Below are 20071 nucleotides of genomic sequence, written 5' to 3' on the forward strand. Positions count from 1 at the left end.
ACGTGATTTCCGGGTGGGGCCCACGTGATTTCCGGGTGGGGCCCACGTGATTTCCGGGTGGGGCCCACGTGATTTCCGGGTGGGGCCCACGTGATTTCCGGGTGGGGCCCACGTGATTTCCGGGTGGGGCCCACGTGATTTCCGGGTGGGGCCCACGTGATTTCCGGGTGGGGCCCACGTGATTTCCGGGTGGGGCCCACGTGATTTCCGGGTGGGGCCCACGTGATTTCCGGGTGGGGCCCACGTGATTTCCGGGTGGGGCCCACGTGATTTCCGGGTGGGGCCCACGTGATTTCCGGGTGGGGCCCACGTGATTTCCGGGTGGGGCCCACGTGATTTCCGGGTGGGGCCCACGTGATTTCCGGGTGGGGCCCACGTGATTTCCGGGTGGGGCCCACGTGATTTCCCCGTGGGGCCCACGTGATTTCCGGCTGGGGCCCACGTGATTTCCCCGTGGGGCCCACGTGATTTCCGGCTGGGGCCCACGTGATTTCCGGCTGGGGCCCACGTGATTTCCGGGTGGGGCCCACGTGATTTCCCCGTGGGGCCCACGTGATTTCCGTGTGGGGCCCACGTGATTTCCGGGTGGGGCCCACGTGATTTCCGGGTGGGGCCCACGTGATTTCCGGGTGGGGCCCACGTGATTTCCGGGTGGGGCCCACGTGATTTCCGGGTGGGGCCCACGTGATTTCCGGGTGGGGCCCACGTGATTTCCCCGTGGGGCCCACGTGATTTCCGGCTGGGGCCCACGTGATTTCCGGCTGGGGCCCACGTGATTTCCGGGTGGGGCCCACGTGATTTCCCCGTGGGGCCCACGTGATTTCCGGGTGGGGCCCACGTGATTTCCCCGTGGGGCCCACGTGATTTCCGGGTGGGGCCCACGTGATTTCCGTGTGGGGCCCACGTGATTTCCGGGTGGGGCCCACGTGATTTCCGTGTGGGGCCCACGTGATTTCCGGGTGGGGCCCACGTGATTTCCGGGTGGGCCCCACGTGATTTCCGGGTGGGGCCCACGTGATTTCCGGGTGGGGCCCACGTGATTTCCGGGTGGGGCCCACGTGATTTCCGGGTGGGGCCCACGTGATTTCCGGGTGGGGCCCACGTGATTTCCGGGTGGGGCCCACGTGATTTCCGGGTGGGGCCCACGTGATTTCCGGGTGGGGCCCACGTGATTTCCGGGTTGGCCCCACGTGATTTCCGGGTGGGGCCCACGTGATTTCCGGGTGGGGCCCACGTGATTTCCGGGTGGGGCCCACGTGATATCCGGGTGGGGCCCACGTGATTTCCGGGTGGGGCCCACGTGATTTCCCCGTGGGGCCCACGTGATTTCCGGCTGGGGCCCACGTGATTTCCGGCTGGGGCCCACGTGATTTCCGGGTGGGGCCCACGTGATTTCCCCGTGGGGCCCACGTGATTTCCGGGTGGGGCCCACGTGATTTCCCCGTGGGGCCCACGTGATTTCCGGGTGGGGCCCACGTGATTTCCGTGTGGGGCCCACTTGATTTCCGGGTGGGGCCCACGTGATTTCCGTGTGGGGCCCACGTGATTTCCGGGTGGGGCCCACGTGATTTCCGGGTGGGCCCCACGTGATTTCCGGGTGGGGCCCACGTGATTTCCGGGTGGGGCCCACGTGATTTCCGGGTGGGGCCCACGTGATTTCCGGGTGGGGCCCACGTGATTTCCGGGTGGGGCCCACGTGATTTCCGGGTGGGGCCCACGTGATTTCCGGGTGGGGCCCACGTGATTTCCGGGTGGGGCCCACGTGATTTCCGGGTGGGGCCCACGTGATTTCCGTGTGGGGCCCACGTGATTTCCGGGTGGGGCCCACGTGATTTCCGGGTGGGGCCCACGTGATTTCCGGGTGGGGCCCACGTGATTTCCGGGTGGGGCCCACGTGATTTCCGGGTGGGGCCCACGTGATTTCCGGGTGGGGCCCACGTGATTTCCCCGTGGGGCCCACGTGATTTCCGGGTGGGGCCCACGTGTTTTCCGGGTGGGGCCCACGTGATTTCCGGGTGGGGCCAACGTGATTTCCCCGTGAGGCCCACGTGATTTCCGGGTGGGGCCCACGTGATTTCCGGGTGGGGCCCACGTGATTTCCGGGTGGGGCCCACGTGATTTCCGGGTGGGGCCCACGTGATTTCCGGGTGGGGCCCACGTGATTTCCGGGTGGGGCCCACGTGATTTCCGGGTGGGGCCCACGTGATTTCCGGGTGGGGCCCACGAGATTTCCTCGTGGGGCCCACGTGATTTCCGGGTGGGGCCCACGTGATTTCCGGGTGGGGCCCACGTGATTTCCGGGTGGGGCCCACGTGATTTCCGGGTGGGGCCCACGAGATTTCCTCGTGGGGCCCACGTGATTTCCGGGTGGGGCCCACGTGATTTCCGGGTGGGGCCCACGTGATTTCCGGGTGGGGCCCACGTGATTTCCGGGTGGGGCCCACGTGATATTCGGGTGGGGCCCACGTGATTTCCGGGTGGGGCCCACGTGATTTCCGGGTGGGGCCCACGTGATTTCCGGGTGGGGCCCACGTGATTTCCGGGTGGGGCCCACGTGATTTCGGGGTGGGCCCCACGTGATTTCCGGGTGGGGCCCACGTGATTTCCGGGTGGGGCCCACGTGATTTCCGGGTGGGGCCCACGTGATTTCCGGGTGGGGCCCACGTGATTTCCGGGTGGGGCCCACGTGATTTCCGGGTGGGGCCCACGTGATTTCCGGGTGGGGCCCACGTGATTTCCGGGTGGGGCCCACGTGATTTCCCCGTGGGGCCCACGTGATTTCCGGCTGGGGCCCACGTGATTTCCGGCTGGGGCCCACGTGATTTCCGGCTGGGGCCCACGTGATTTCCGGGTGGGGCCCACGTGTTTTCCGGGTGGGGCCCACGTGATTTCCGGGTGGGGCCCACGTGATTTCCGGTTGGGGCCCACGTGATTTCCGGGTGGGGCCCACGTGATTTCCCCGTGGGGCCCACGTGATTTCCGGCTGGGGCCCACGTGATTTCCGGATGGGGCCCACGTGATTTCCGGGTGGGGCCCACGTGATTTCCCCGTGGGGCCCACGTGATTTCCGGCTGGTGCCCACGTGATTTCCGGGTGGGGCCCACGTGATTTCCGGGTGGGGCCCACGTGATTTCCCCGTGGGGCCCACGTGATTTCCCCGTGGGGCCCACGTGATTTCCGGCTGGGGCCCACGTGATTTCCGGCTGGGGCCCACGTGATTTCCGGGTGGGGCCCACGTGATTTCCGGGTGGGGCCCACGTGATTTCCGGGTGGGGCCCACGTGATTTCCGGGTGGGGCCCACGTGATTTCCGGGTGGGGCCCACGAGATTTCCGGGTGGGGCCCACGAGATTTCCCCGTGGGGCCCACGTGATTTCCGGGTGGGGCCCACGTGATTTCCGGGTGGGGCCCACGTGATTTCCGGGTGGGCCCCACGTGATTTCCGGGTGGGGCCCACGTGATTTCCGGGTGGGGCCCACGTGATTTCCGGGTGGGGCCCACGTGATTTCCGGGTGGGGCCCACGTGATTTCCGGGTGGGGCCCACGTGATTTCCGGGTGGGGCCCACGTGATTTCCGGGTGGGGCCCACCTGATTTCCGGGTGGGGCCCACGTGATTTCCGGGTGGGGCCCAGGTGATTTCCGGGTGGGGCCCACTTGATTTCCGGGTGGGCCCCACGTGATTTCCGTTTGGGGCCCACGTGATTTCCGGGTGGGGCCCACGTGATTTCCGGGTGGGCCCCACGTGATTTCCGGGTGGGGCCCACGTGATTTCCGGGTGGGGCCCACGTGATTTCCGGGTGGGGCCCACGTGATTTCCGGGTGGGGCCCACGTGATTTCCGGGTGGGGCCCACGTGATTTCCCCGTGGGGCCCACGTGATTTCCGGGTGGGGCCCACGTGATTTCCGGGTGGGGCCCACGTGATTTCCGGGTGGGGCCCACGTGATTTCCGGGTGGGGCCCACGTGATTTCCCCGTGGGGCCCACGTGATTTCCGGGTGGGGCCCACGTGATTTCCGGGTGGGGCCCACGTGATTTCCCCGTGGGGCCCACGTGATTTCCGGGTGGGGCCCACGTGATTTCCGGGTGGGGCCCACGTGATTTCCCCGTGGGGCCCACGTGATTTCCGGGTGGGGCCCACGTGATTTCCGGGTGGGGCCCACGTGATTTCCGGGTGGGGCCCAAGTGATTTCCGGGTGGGGCCCACGTGATTTCCGGGTGGGGCCCACGTGATTTCCGGGTGGGGCCCACGTGATTTCCGGGTGGGGCCCACGTGATTTCCGGGTGGGGCCCACGTGATTTCCCCGTGGGGCCCACGTGATTTCCGGGTGGGGCCCACGTGATTTCCGGCTGGGGCCCACGTGATTTCCGGGTGGGGCCCACGTGATTTCCCCGTGGGGCCCACGTGATTTCCCCGTGGGGCCCACGTGATTTCCCCGTGGGGCCCACGTGATTTCCGGGTGGGGCCCACGTGATTTCCGGGTGGGGCCCACGTGATTTCCGGGTGGGGCCCACGTGATTTCCGGGTGGGGCCCACGTGATTTCCCCGTGGGGCCCACGTGATTTCCGGGTGGGTCCCACGGGATTTCCGGGTGGGGCCCACGTGATTTCCGGGTGGGGCCCACGTGATTTCCGGGTGGGGCCCACGTGATTTCCCCGTGGGGCCCACGTGATTTCCGGGTGGGGCCCACATGATTTCCCAGTGGGGGCCACGTGATTTCCGGGTGGGGCCCACGTGATTTCCGGGTGGGGCCCACGTGATTTCCGGGTGGGGCCCACGTGATTTCCGGGTGGGGCCCACGTGATTTCCGGGTGGGGCCCACGTGATTTCCGGGTGGGGCCCACGTGATTTCCGGGTGGGGCCCACGTGTTTTCCGGGTGGGGCCCACGTGATTTCCGGGTGGCGCCCACGTGATTTCCGGGTGGGCCCCACGTGATTTCCGGGTGGGGCCCACGTGATTTCCGGGTGGGGCCCACGTGATTTCCGGGTGGGGCCCACGTGATTTCCGGGTGGGGCCCACGTGATTTCCGGGTGGGGCCCACGTGATTTCCGGGTGGGGCCCACGTGATTTCCCCGTGGGGCCCACGTGATTTCCGGGTGGGGCCCACGTGATTTCCGGGTGGGGCCCACGTGATTTCCGGGTGGGGCCCACGTGATTTCCGGGTGGGGCCCACGTGATTTCCGGGTGGGGCCCACGTGATTTCCGGCTGGGGCCCACGTGATTTCCGGGTGGGGCCCACGTGATTTCCGGGTGGGGCCCACGTGATTTCCGGGTGGGGCCCACGTGATTTCCGGGTGGGGCCCACGAGATTTCCTCGTGGGGCCCACGTGATTTCCGGGTGGGGCCCACGTGATTTCCGGGTGGGGCCCACGTGATTTCCGGGTGGGGCCCACGTGATTTCCGGGTGGGGCCCACGTGATTTCCGGGTGGGCCCCACCTGATTTCCGGGTGGGGCCCACGTGATTTCCGGGTGGCGCCCACGTGATTTCCGGGTGGGGCCCACGTGATTTCCCCGTGGGGCCCACGTGATTTCCCCGTGGGGACCACGTGATTTCCGGGTGGGGCCCACGTGATTTCCGGGTGGGGCCCACGTGATTTCCGGGTGGGGCCCACGTGATTTCCGGGTGGGGCCCACGTGATTTCCGGTTGGGGCCCACGTGATTTCCGGGTGGGCCCCACGTGATTTCCGTGTGGGGCCCACGTGATTTCCGGGTGGGGCCCACGTGATTTCCGGGTGGGGCCCACGTGATTTCCGGGTGGGACCCACGTGATTTCCGGGTGGGCCCCACGTGATTTCCGGGTGGGGCCCACGTGATTTCCGGGTGGGCCCCACGTGATTTCCGGGTGGGGCCCACGTGATTTCCGGGTGGGGCCCACGTGATTTCCGGGTGGGCCCCACGTGATTTCCGGGTGGGGCCCACGTGATTTCCGGGTGGGGCCCACGTGATTTCCCCGTGGGGCCCACGTGATTTCCGGGTGGGGCCCACGTGATTTCCGGGTGGGGCCCACGTGATTTCCGGGTGGGGCCCACGTGATTTCCGGCTGGGGCCCACGTGATTTCCGGGTGGGGCCCACGTGATTTCCGGGTGGGGCCCACGTGATTTCCGGGTGGGGCCCACGTGATTTCCGGGTGGGGCCCACGTGATTTCCGGGTGGGGCCCACGTGATTTCCGGGTGGGGCCCACGTGATTTCCCCGTGGGGCCCACGTGATTTCCGGCTGGGGCCCACGTGATTTCCGGCTGGGGCCCACGTGATTTCCGGGTGGGGCCCACGTGATTTCCCCGTGGGGCCCACGTGATTTCCGGGTGGGGCCCACGTGATTTCCCCGTGGGGCCCACGTGATTTCCGGGTGGGGCCCACGTGATTTCCGTGTGGGGCCCACGTGATTTCCGGGTGGGGCCCACGTGATTTCCGTGTGGGGCCCACGTGATTTCCGGGTGGGGCCCACGTGATTTCCGGGTGGGCCCCACGTGATTTCCGGGTGGGGCCCACGTGATTTCCGGGTGGGGCCCACGTGATTTCCGGGTGGGGCCCACGTGATTTCCGGGTGGGGCCCACGTGATTTCCGGGTGGGGCCCACGTGATTTCCGGGTGGGGCCCACGTGATTTCCGGGTGGGGCCCACGTGATTTCCGGGTGGGGCCCACGTGATTTCCGGGTTGGCCCCACGTGATTTCCGGGTGGGGCCCACGTGATTTCCGGGTGGGGCCCACGTGATTTCCGTGTGGGGCCCACGTGATTTCCGGGTGGGACCCACGTGATTTCCGGGTGGGCCCCACGTGATTTCCGGGTGGGGCCCACGTGATTTCCGGGTGGGGCCCACGTGATTTCCGGGTGGGGCCCACGTGATTTCCGGGTGGGGCCCACGTGATTTCCCCGTGGGGCCCACGTGATTTCCGGGTGGGTCCCACGGGATTTCCGGGTGGGGCCCACGTGATTTCCGGGTGGGGCCCACGTGATTTCCGGGTGGGGCCCACGTGATTTCCCCGTGGGGCCCACGTGATTTCCGGGTGGGGCCCACATGATTTCCCCGTGGGGGCCACCTGATTTCCGGGTGGGGCCCACGTGATTTCCGGGTGGGGCCCACGTGATTTCCGGGTGGGGCCCACGTGATTTCCGGGTGGGGCCCACGTGATTTCCGGGTGGGGCCCACGTGATTTCCGGGTGGGGCCCACGTGATTTCCGGGTGGGGCCCACGTGATTTCCGGGTGGGGCCCACGTGTTTTCCGGGTGGGGCCCACGTGATTTCCGGGTGGGGCCCACGTGATTTCCGGGTGGCGCCCACGTGATTTCCGGGTGGGCCCCACGTGATTTCCGGGTGGGGCCCACGTGATTTCCGGGTGGGGCCCACGTGATTTCCGGGTGGGGCCCACGTGATTTCCGGGTGGGGCCCACGTGATTTCCGGGTGGGGCCCACGTGATTTCCGGGTGGGGCCCACGTGATTTCCCCGTGGGGCCCACGTGATTTCCGGCTGGGGCCCACGTGATTTCCGGGTGGGGCCCACGTGATTTCCGGGTGGGGCCCACGTGATTTCCGCGTGGGGCCCACGTGATTTCCGGTTGGGGCCCACGTGATTTCCCCGTGGGGCCCACGTGATTTCCGGGTGGGGCCCACGTGATTTCCGGGTGGGCCAGAAGTGATTTCCGGGTGGGGCCCACGTGATTTCCGGGTGGGGCCCACGTGATTTCCGGGTGGGGCCCACGTGATTTCCGGGTGGGGCCCAGGTGATTTCCGGGTGGGGCCCACTTGATTTCCGGGTGGGCCCCACGTGATTTCCGTTTGGGGCCCACGTGATTTCCGGGTGGGGCCCCCGTGATTTCCGGGTGGGCCCCACGTGATTTCCGGGTGGGGCCCACGTGATTTCCGGGTGGGGCCCACGTGATTTCCCCGTGGGGCCCACGTGATTTCCCCGTGGGGCCCACGTGATTTCCCCGTGGGGCCCACGTGATTTCCGGCTGGGGCCCACGTGATTTCCGGCTGGGGCCCACGTGATTTCCGGGTGGGGCCCACGTGATTTCCGGGTGGGGCCCACGTGATTTCCGGGTGGGGCCCACGTGATTTCCGGGTGGGGCCCACGTGATTTCCGGGTGGGGCCCACGTGATTTCCCCGTGGGGCCCACGTGATTTCCGGGTGGGGCCCACGTGATTTCCCCGTAAGGCCCACGTGATTTCCCCGTGGGGCCGACGTGATTTCCGGGTGGGGCCCACGTGATTTCCCCGTGGGGCCCACGTGATTTCCCCGTGGGGACCACGTGATTTCCGGGTGGGGCCCACGTGATTTCCGGGTGGGGCCCACGTGATTTCCGGGTGGGGCCCACGTGATTTCCGGGTGGGGCCCACGTGATTTCCGGTTGGGGCCCACGTGATTTCCGGGTGGGCCCCACGTGATTTCCGTGTGGGGCCCACGTGATTTCCGGGTGGGGCCCACGTGATTTCCGGGTGGGGCCCACGTGATTTCCGGGTGGGACCCACGTGATTTCCGGGTGGGCCCCACGTGATTTCCGGGTGGGGCCCACGTGATTTCCGGGTGGGCCCCACGTGATTTCCGGGTGGGGCCCACGTGATTTCCGGGTGGGGCCCACGTGATTTCCGGGTGGGCCCCACGTGATTTCCGGGTGGGGCCCACGTGATTTCCGGGTGGGGCCCACGTGATTTCCCCGTGGGGCCCACGTGATTTCCGGGTGGGGCCCACGTGATTTCCGGGTGGGGCCCACGTGATTTCCGGGTGGGGCCGACGTGATTTCCGGCTGGGGCCCACGTGATTTCCGGGTGGGGCCCACGTGATTTCCGGGTGGGGCCCACGTGATTTCCGGGTGGGGCCCACGTGATTTCCGGGTGGGGCCCACGTGATTTCCGGGTGGGGCCCACGTGATTTCCGGGTGGGGCCCACGTGATTTCCCCGTGGGGCCCACGTGATTTCCGGCTGGGGCCCACGTGATTTCCGGCTGGGGCCCACGTGATTTCCGGGTGGGGCCCACGTGATTTCCCCGTGGGGCCCACGTGATTTCCGGGTGGGGCCCACGTGATTTCCCCGTGGGGCCCACGTGATTTCCGGGTGGGGCCCACGTGATTTCCGTGTGGGGCCCACGTGATTTCCGGGTGGGGCCCACGTGATTTCCGTGTGGGGCCCACGTGATTTCCGGGTGGGGCCCACGTGATTTCCGGGTGGGCCCCACGTGATTTCCGGGTGGGGCCCACGTGATTTCCGGGTGGGGCCCACGTGATTTCCGGGTGGGGCCCACGTGATTTCCGGGTGGGGCCCACGTGATTTCCGGGTGGGGCCCACGTGATTTCCGGGTGGGGCCCACGTGATTTCCGGGTGGGGCCCACGTGATTTCCGGGTTGGCCCCACGTGATTTCCGGGTGGGGCCCACGTGATTTCCGGGTGGGGCCCACGTGATTTCCGTGTGGGGCCACGTGATTTCCGGGTGGGACCCACGTGATTTCCGGGTGGGCCCCACGTGATTTCCGGGTGGGGCCCACGTGATTTCCGGGTGGGGCCCACGTGATTTCCGGGTGGGGCCCACGTGATTTCCGGGTGGGGCCCACGTGATTTCCCCGTGGGGCCCACGTGATTTCCGGGTGGGTCCCACGGGATTTCCGGGTGGGGCCCACGTGATTTCCGGGTGGGGCCCACGTGATTTCCGGGTGGGGCCCACGTGATTTCCCCGTGGGGCCCACGTGATTTCCGGGTGGGGCCCACATGATTTCCCCGTGGGGGCCACCTGATTTCCGGGTGGGGCCCACGTGATTTCCGGGTGGGGCCCACGTGATTTCCGGGTGGGGCCCACGTGATTTCCGGGTGGGGCCCACGTGATTTCCGGGTGGGGCCCACGTGATTTCCGGGTGGGGCCCACGTGATTTCCGGGTGGGGCCCACGTGATTTCCGGGTGGGGCCCACGTGTTTTCCGGGTGGGGCCCACGTGATTTCCGGGTGGGGCCCACGTGATTTCCGGGTGGCGCCCACGTGATTTCCGGGTGGGCCCCACGTGATTTCCGGGTGGGGCCCACGTGATTTCCGGGTGGGGCCCACGTGATTTCCGGGTGGGGCCCACGTGATTTCCGGGTGGGGCCCACGTGATTTCCGGGTGGGGCCCACGTGATTTCCGGGTGGGGCCCACGTGATTTCCCCGTGGGGCCCACGTGATTTCCGGCTGGGGCCCACGTGATTTCCGGGTGGGGCCCACGTGATTTCCGGGTGGGGCCCACGTGATTTCCGCGTGGGGCCCACGTGATTTCCGGTTGGGGCCCACGTGATTTCCCCGTGGGGCCCACGTGATTTCCGGGTGGGGCCCACGTGATTTCCGGGTGGGCCCCAAGTGATTTCCGGGTGGGGCCCACGTGATTTCCGGGTGGGGCCCACGTGATTTCCGGGTGGGGCCCACGTGATTTCCGGGTGGGGCCCAGGTGATTTCCGGGTGGGGCCCACTTGATTTCCGGGTGGGCCCCACGTGATTTCCGTTTGGGGCCCACGTGATTTCCGGGTGGGGCCCACGTGATTTCCGGGTGGGCCCCACGTGATTTCCGGGTGGGGCCCACGTGATTTCCGGGTGGGGCCCACGTGATTTCCCCGTGGGGCCCACGTGATTTCCCCGTGGGGCCCACGTGATTTCCCCGTGGGGCCCACGTGATTTCCGGCTGGGGCCCACGTGATTTCCGGCTGGGGCCCACGTGATTTCCGGGTGGGGCCCACGTGATTTCCGGGTGGGGCCCACGTGATTTCCGGGTGGGGCCCACGTGATTTCCGGGTGGGGCCCACGTGATTTCCGGGTGGGGCCCACGTGATTTCCCCGTGGGGCCCACGTGATTTCCGGGTGGGGCCCACGTGATTTCCCCGTAAGGCCCACGTGATTTCCCCGTGGGGCCGACGTGATTTCCGGGTGGGGCCCACGTGATTTCCGGGTGGGGCCCACGTGATTTCCGGGTGGGGCCCACGTGATTTCCGGTTGGGGCCCACGTGATTTCCGGCTGTGGCCCACGTGATTTCCGGGTGGGGTCCACGTGATTTCCGGGTGGGGCCCACGTGATTTCCCCGTGGGGCCCACGTGATTTCCGGGTGGGGCCCACGTGATTTCCGGGTGGGGCCCACGTGATTTCCGGGTGGGGCCCACGTGATTTCCGGGTGGGGCCCACGTGATTTCCCCGTGGGGCCCACGTGATTTCCGGGTGGGGCCCACGTGATTTCCGGGTGGGGCCCACGTGATTTCCGGGTGGGGCCCACGTGATTTCCGGGTGGGGCCCACGTGATTTCCGGTTGGGGCCCACGTGATTTCCGGCTGGGGCCCACGTGATTTCCGGGTGGGGCCCACGTGATTTCCGGGTGGGGCCCACGTGATTTCCGGGTGGGGCCCACGTGATTTCCGGGTGGGGCCCACGTGATTTCCGGGTGGGGCCCACGTGATTTCCGGGTGGGGCCCACGTGATTTCCGGGTGGGGCCCACGTGATTTCCGGGTGGGGCCCACGTGATTTCCGGGTGGGGCCCACGTGATTTCCGGGTGGGGCCCACGTGATTTCCGGGTGGGGCCCACGTGATTTCCCCGTGGGGCCCACGTGATTTCCCCGTGGGGCCCACGTGATTTCCGGCTGGGGCCCACGTGATTTCCGGGTGGGGCCCACGTGATTTCCGGGTGGGGCCCACGTGATTTCCGGGTGGGGCCCACGTGATTTCCGGGTGGGGCCCACGTGATTTCCGGGTGGGCCCCACGTGATTTCCGTGTGGGCCCCACGTGATTTCCGGGTGGGGCCCACGTGATTTCCGGGTGGGGCCCACGTGATTTCCGGGTGGGGCCCACGTGATTTCCGGGTGGGCCCCACGTGATTTCCGTGTGGGCCCCACGTGATTTCCGGGTGGGGCCCACGTGATTTCCGGGTGGGGCCCACGTGATTTCCGGGTGGGGCCCACGTGATTTCCGGGTGGGGCCCACGTGATTTCCGGGTGGGGCCCACGTGATTTCCGGGTGGGGCCCACGTGATTTCCGGGTGGGGCCCACATGATTTCCCCGTGGGGCCCACGTGATTTCCGGGTGGGGCCCACGTGATTTCCGGGTGGGGCCCACGTGATTTCCGGGTGGGGCCCACGTGATTTCCGGGTGGGCGCCACGTGATTTCCGGGTGGGGCCCACGTGATTTCCGGGTGGGGCCCACGTGATTTCCGGGTGGGGCCCACGTGATTTCCGGGTGGGGCCCACGTGATTTCCGGGTGGGGCCCACGTGATTTCCGGGTGGGGCCCACGTGATTTCCGGGTGGGGCCCACGTGATTTCCCCGTGGGGCCCACGTGATTTCCGGCTGGGGCCCACGTGATTTCCGGATGGGGCCCACGTGATTTCCGGGTGGGGCCCACGTGATTTCCCCGTGGGGCCCACGTGATTTCCGGCTGGTGCCCACGTGATTTCCGGGTGGGGCCCACGTGATTTCCGGGTGGGGCCCACGTGATTTCTCCGTGGGGCCCACGTGATTTCCCCGTGGGGCCCACGTGATTTCCGGCTGGGGCACACGTGATTTCCGGCTGGGGCCCACGTGATTTCCGGGTGGGGCCCACGTGATTTCCGGGTGGGGCCCACGTGATTTCCGGGTGGGGCCCACGTGATTTCCGGGTGGGGCCCACGTGATTTCCGGGTGGGGCCCACGTGATTTCCGGGTGGGGCCCACGTGATTTCCGGGTGGGGCCCACGAGATTTCCGGGTGGGGCCCACGAGATTTCCCCGTGGGGCCCACGTGATTTCCGGGTGGGGCCCACGTGATTTCCGGGTGGGGCCCACGTGATTTCCGGGTGGGCCCCACGTGATTTCCGGGTGGGCCCCACGTGATTTCCGGGTGGGGCCCACGTGATTTCCGGGTGGGGCCCACGTGATTTCCGGGTGGGGCCCACGTGATTTCCGGGTGGGGCCCACGTGATTTCCGGGTGGGGCCCACGTGATTTCCGGGTGGGGCCCACCTGATTTCCGGGTGGGGCCCACGTGATTTCCGGGTGGGGCCCAGGTGATTTCCGGGTGGGGCCCACTTGATTTCCGGGTGGGCCCCACGTGATTTCCGTTTGGGGCCCACGTGATTTCCGGGTGGGGCCCACGTGATTTCCGGGTGGGCCCCACGTGATTTCCGGGTGGGGCCCACGTGATTTCCGGGTGGGGCCCACGTGATTTCCGGGTGGGGCCCACGTGATTTCCGGGTGGGGCCCACGTGATTTCCCCGTGGGGCCCACGTGATTTCCCCGTGGGGCCCACGTGATTTCCGGGTGGGGCCCACGTGATTTCCGGGTGGGGCCCACGTGATTTCCGGGTGGGGCCCACGTGATTTCCGGGTGGGGCCCACGTGATTTCCCCGTGGGGCCCACGTGATTTCCGGGTGGGGCCCACGTGATTTCCGGGTGGGGCCCACGTGATTTCCGGGTGGGGCCCACGTGATTTCCCCGTGGGGCCCACGTGATTTCCCCGTGGGGCCCACGTGATTTCCGGGTGGGGCCCACGTGATTTCCGGGTGGGGCCCACGTGATTTCCGGGTGGGGCCCACGTGATTTCCGGCTGGGGCCCACGTGATTTCCGGGTGGGGCCCACGTGATTTCCGGGTGGGGCCCACGTGATTTCCGGGTGGGGCCCACGTGATTTCCGGGTGGGGCCCACGTGATTTCCGGGTGGGGCCCACGTGATTTCCGGGTGGGGCCCACGTGATTTCCCCGTGGGGCCCACGTGATTTCCGGCTGGGGCCCACGTGATTTCCGGCTGGGGCCCACGTGATTTCCGGGTGGGGCCCACGTGATTTCCCCGTGGGGCCCACGTGATTTCCGGGTGGGGCCCACGTGATTTCCCCGTGGGGCCCACGTGATTTCCGGGTGGGGCCCACGTGATTTCCGGGTGGGGCCCACGTGATTTCCGGGTGGGGCCCACGTGATTTCCGGGTGGGGCCCACGTGATTTCCGGGTGTGGCCCACGTGATTTCCGGGTGGGGCCCACGTGATTTCCCCGTGGGGCCCACGTGATTTCCGGCTGGGGCCCACGTGATTTCCGGCTGGGGCCCACGTGATTTCCGGGTGGGGCCCACGTGATTTCCCCGTGGGGCCCACGTGATTTCCGGGTGGGGCCCACGTGATTTCCCCGTGGGGCCCACGTGATTTCCGGGTGGGGCCCACGTGATTTCCGGGTGGGGCCCACGTGATTTCCGGGTGGGGCCCACGTGATTTCCGGGTGGGGCCCACGTGATTTCCGGGTGGGGCCCACGTGATTTCCGGGTGGGCCCCACCTGATTTCCGGGTGGGGCCCACGTGATTTCCGGGTGGCGCCCACGTGATTTCCGGGTGGGGCCCACGTGATTTCCCCGTGGGGCCCACGTGATTTCCCCGTGGGGACCACGTGATTTCCGGGTGGGGCCCACGTGATTTCCGGGTGGGGCCCACGTGATTTCCGGGTGGGGCCCACGTGATTTCCGGGTGGGGCCCACGTGATTTCCGGTTGGGGCCCACGTGATTTCCGGGTGGGCCCCACGTGATTTCCGTGTGGGGCCCACGTGATTTCCGGGTGGGGCCCACGTGATTTCCGGGTGGGGCCCACGTGATTTCCGGGTGGGACCCACGTGATTTCCGGGTGGGCCCCACGTGATTTCCGGGTGGGGCCCACGTGATTTCCGGGTGGGCCCCACGTGATTTCCGGGTGGGGCCCACGTGATTTCCGGGTGGGGCCCACGTGATTTCCGGGTGGGCCCCACGTGATTTCCGGGTGGGGCCCACGTGATTTCCGGGTGGGGCCCACGTGATTTCCCCGTGGGGCCCACGTGATTTCCGGGTGGGGCCCACGTGATTTCCGGGTGGGGCCCACGTGATTTCCGGGTGGGGCCCACGTGATTTCCGGCTGGGGCCCACGTGATTTCCGGGTGGGGCCCACGTGATTTCCGGGTGGGGCCCACGTGATTTCCGGGTGGGGCCCACGTGATTTCCGGGTGGGGCCCACGTGATTTCCGGGTGGGGCCCACGTGATTTCCGGGTGGGGCCCACGTGATTTCCCCGTGGGGCCCACGTGATTTCCGGCTGGGGCCCACGTGATTTCCGGCTGGGGCCCACGTGATTTCCGGGTGGGGCCCACGTGATTTCCCCGTGGGGCCCACGTGATTTCCGGGTGGGGCCCACGTGATTTCCCCGTGGGGCCCACGTGATTTCCGGGTGGGGCCCACGTGATTTCCGTGTGGGGCCCACGTGATTTCCGGGTGGGGCCCACGTGATTTCCGGGTGGGGCCCACGTGATTTCCGGGTGGGGCCCACGTGATTTCCGGGTGGGCCCCACGTGATTTCCGGGTGGGGCCCACGTGATTTCCGGGTGGGGCCCACGTGATTTCCGGGTGGGGCCCACGTGATTTCCGGGTGGGGCCCACGTGATTTCCGGGTGGGGCCCACGTGATTTCCGGGTGGGGCCCACGTGATTTCCGGGTGGGGCCCACGTGATTTCCGGGTGGGGCCCACGTGATTTCCGGGTTGGCCCCACGTGATTTCCGGGTGGGGCCCACGTGATTTCCGGGTGGGGCCCACGTGATTTCCGTGTGGGGCCCACGTGATTTCCGGGTGGGACCCACGTGATTTCCGGGTGGGCCCCACGTGATTTCCGGGTGGGGCCCACGTGATTTCCGGGTGGGGCCCACGTGATTTCCGGGTGGGGCCCACGTGATTTCCGGGTGGGGCCCACGTGATTTCCCCGTGGGGCCCACGTGATTTCCGGGTGGGTCCCACGGGATTTCCGGGTGGGGCCCACGTGATTTCCGGGTGGGGCCCACGTGATTTCCGGGTGGGGCCCACGTGATTTCCCCGTGGGGCCCACGTGATTTCCGGGTGGGGCCCACATGATTTCCCCGTGGGGGCCACCTGATTTCCGGGTGGGGCCCACGTGATTTCCGGGTGGGGCCCACGTGATTTCCGGGTGGGGCCCACGTGATTTCCGGGTGGGGCCCACGTGATTTCCGGGTGGGGCCCACGTGATTTCCGGGTGGGGCCCACGTGATTTCCGGGTGGGGCCCACGTGATTTCCGGGTGGGGCCCACGTGTTTTCCGGGTGGGGCCCACGTGATTTCCGGGTGGGGCCCACGTGATTTCCGGGTGGCGCCCACGTGATTTCCGGGTGGGCCCCACGTGATTTCCGGGTGGGGCCCACGTGATTTCCGGGTGGGGCCCACGTGATTTCCGGGTGGGGCCCACGTGATTTCCGGGTGGGGCCCACGTGATTTCCGGGTGGGGCCCACGTGATTTCCGGGTGGGGCCCACGTGATTTCCCCGTGGGGCCCACGTGATTTCCGGCTGGGGCCCACGTGATTTCCGGGTGGGGCCCACGTGATTTCCGGGTGGGGCCCACGTGATTTCCGCGTGGGGCCCACGTGATTTCCGGTTGGGGCCCACGTGATTTCCCCGTGGGGCCCACGTGATTTCCGGGTGGGGCCCACGTGATTTCCGGGTGGGCCCCAAGTGATTTCCGGGTGGGGCCCACGTGATTTCCGGGTGGGGCCCACGTGATTTCCGGGTGGGGCCCACGTGATTTCCGGGTGGGGCCCAGGTGATTTCCGGGTGGGGCCCACTTGATTTCCGGGTGGGCCCCACGTGATTTCCGTTTGGGGCCCACGTGATTTCCGGGTGGGGCCCACGTGATTTCCGGGTGGGCCCCACGTGATTTCCGGGTGGGGCCCACGTGATTTCCGGGTGGGGCCCACGTGATTTCCCCGTGGGGCCCACGTGATTTCCCCGTGGGGCCCACGTGATTTCCCCGTGGGGCCCACGTGATTTCCGGCTGGGGCCCACGTGATTTCCGGCTGGGGCCCACGTGATTTCCGGGTGGGGCCCACGTGATTTCCGGGTGGGGCCCACGTGATTTCCGGGTGGGGCCCACGTGATTTCCGGGTGGGGCCCACGTGATTTCCGGGTGGGGCCCACGTGATTTCCCCGTGGGGCCCACGTGATTTCCGGGTGGGGCCCACGTGATTTCCCCGTAAGGCCCACGTGATTTCCCCGTGGGGCCGACGTGATTTCCGGGTGGGGCCCACGTGATTTCCGGGTGGGGCCCACGTGATTTCCGGGTGGGGCCCACGTGATTTCCGGTTGGGGCCCACGTGATTTCCGGCTGTGGCCCACGTGATTTCCGGGTGGGGTCCACGTGATTTCCGGGTGGGGCCCACGTGATTTCCCCGTGGGGCCCACGTGATTTCCGGGTGGGGCCCACGTGATTTCCGGGTGGGGCCCACGTGATTTCCGGGTGGGGCCCACGTGATTTCCGGGTGGGGCCCACGTGATTTCCGGGTGGGGCCCACGTGATTTCCGGGTGGGGCCCACGTGATTTCCGGGTGGGGCCCACGTGATTTCCGGGTGGGGCCCACGTGATTTCCGGGTGGGGCCCACGTGATTTCCGGTTGGGGCCCACGTGATTTCCGGCTGGGGCCCACGTGATTTCCGGGTGGGGCCCACGTGATTTCCGGGTGGGGCCCACGTGATTTCCGGGTGGGGCCCACGTGATTTCCGGGTGGGGCCCACGTGATTTCCGGGTGGGGCCCACGTGATTTCCGGGTGGGGCCCACGTGATTTCCGGGTGGGGCCCACGTGATTTCCGGGTGGGGCCCACGTGATTTCCGGGTGGGGCCCACGTGATTTCCGGGTGGGGCCCACGTGATTTCCGGGTGGGGCCCACGTGATTTCCCGGTGGGGCCCACGTGATTTCCCCGTGGGGCCCACGTGATTTCCGGGTGGGGCCCACGTGATTTCCGGGTGGGGCCCACGTGATTTCCCGGTGGGGCCCACGTGATTTCCCCGTGGGGCCCACGTGATTTCCGGGTGGGGCCCACGTGATTTCCGGGTGGGGCCCACGTGATTTCCCAGTGGGGCCCACGTGATTTCCGGGTGGGGCCCACGTGATTTCCGGGTGGGCCCCACGTGATTTCCGTGTGGGGCCCATGTGATTTCCGGGTGGGGCCCACGTGATTTCCGGGTGGGGCCCACGTGATTTCCGGGTGGGGCCCACGTGATTTCCGGCTGGGGCCCACGTGATTTCCGGGTGGTGCCCACGTGATTTCCCGGTGGGGCCCACGTGATTTCCCCGTGGGGCCCACGTGATTTCCGGGTGGGCCCCACGTGATTTCCGGGTGAGGCCCACGTGATTTCCCCGTGGGGCCCACGTGATTTCCCCATGGGGCCCACGTGATTTCCGGGTGGGGCCCACGTGATTTCCGGGTGGGGCCCACGTGATTTCCGGGTGGGGCCCACGTGATTTCCGGGTGGGGCCCACGTGATTTCCGGGTGGGGCCCACGTGATTTCCGGGTGGGGCCCACGTGATTTCCGGGTGGGGCCCACGTGATTTCCGGGTGGGGCCCACGTGATTTCCCCGTGGGGCCCACGTGATTTCCCCGTGGGGCCCACGTGATTTCCGGCTGGGGCCCACGTGATTTCCGGGTGGGGCCCACGTGATTTCCGGGTGGGGCCCACGTGATTTCCGGGTGGGGCCCACGTGATTTCCGGGTGGGGCCCACGTGATTTCCGGGTGGGCCCCACGTGATTTCCGTGTGGGCCCCACGTGATTTCCGGGTGGGGCCCACGTGATTTCCGGGTGGGGCCCACGTGATTTCCGGGTGGGGCCCACGTGATTTCCGGGTGGGCCCCACGTGATTTCCGTGTGGGCCCCACGTGATTTCCGGGTGGGGCCCACGTGATTTCCGGGTGGGGCCCACGTGATTTCCGGGTGGGGCCCACGTGATTTCCGGGTGGGGCCCACGTGATTTCCGGGTGGGGCCCACGTGATTTCCGGGTGGGGCCCACGTGATTTCCCCGTGGGGCCCACGTGATTTCCCCGTGGGGCCCACGTGATTTCCGGCTGGGGCCCACGTGATTTCCGGGTGGGGCCCACGTGATTTCCGGGTGGGGCCCACGTGATTTCCGGGTGGGGCCCACGTGATTTCCGGGTGGGGCCCACGTGATTTCCGGGTGGGGCCCACGTGATTTCCGGGTGGGGCCCACGTGATTTCCGGGTGGGGCCCACGTGATTTCCGGGTGGGGCCCACGTGATTTCCGGGTGGGGCCCACGTGATTTCCGGCTGGGGCCCACGTGATTTCCGGGTGGGGCCCACGTGATTTCCGGGTGGGGCCCACGTGATTTCCGGGTGGGGCCCACGTGATTTCCGGGTGGGGCCCACGTGATTTCCGGGTGGGGCCCACGTGATTTCCGGGTGGGGCCCACGTGATTTCCGGGTGGGGCCCACGTGATTTCCGGGTGGGCCCCACGTGATTTCCGTGTGGGGCCCACGTGATTTCCGGGTGGGGCCCACGTGATTTCCCCGTGGGGCCCACGTGATTTCCCCGTGGGGCCCACGTGATTTCCGGGTGGTCCCACGTGATTTCCGGGTGGGGCCCACGTGATTTCCGGGTGGGGCCCACGTGATTTCCGGGTGGGGCCCACGTGTTTTCCCCGTGGGGCCCACGTGATTTCCGGGTGGGGCCCACGTGATTTCCCCGTGGGGCCCACGTGATTTCCGGCTGGGGCCCACGTGATTTCCGGGTGGGGCCCACGTGATTTCCGGGTGGGGCCCACGGGATTTCCGCGTGGGGCCCACGTGATTTCCGGGTGGGGCCCACGTGATTTCCCCGTGGGGCCCACGTGATTTCCGGGTGGGGCCCACGTGATTTCCGCGTGGGGCCCACGTGATTTCCGGGTGGGGCCCACGTGATTTCCGGGTGGGGCCCACGTGATTTCCGGCTGTGGCCCACGTGATTTCCGGGTGGGGCCCACGTGATTTCCGGGTGGGGCCCACGTGATTTCCCCGTGGGGCCCACGTGATTTCCGGGTGGTCCCACGGGATTTCCGGGTGGGGCCCACGTGATTTCCGGGTGGGGCCCACGTGATTTCCGGGTGGGGCCCACGTGATTTCCGGGTGGGGCCCACGTGATTTCCGGGTGGGGCCCCCGTGATTTCCGGGTGGGGCCCACGTGATTTCCGGGTGGGGCCCACGTGATTTCCGGGTGGGGCCCACGTGATTTCCGGGTGGGGCCCACGTGATTTCCCCGTGGGGCCCACGTGATTTCCGGGTGGGGCCCACGTGATTTCCGGGTGGGGCCCACGTGATTTC

This window comes from Ovis canadensis, chromosome 6 (genome assembly GCF_042477335.2).
Source record: "Ovis canadensis isolate MfBH-ARS-UI-01 breed Bighorn chromosome 6, ARS-UI_OviCan_v2, whole genome shotgun sequence".
Classification (NCBI taxonomy): Eukaryota; Metazoa; Chordata; class Mammalia; order Artiodactyla; family Bovidae; genus Ovis; species Ovis canadensis.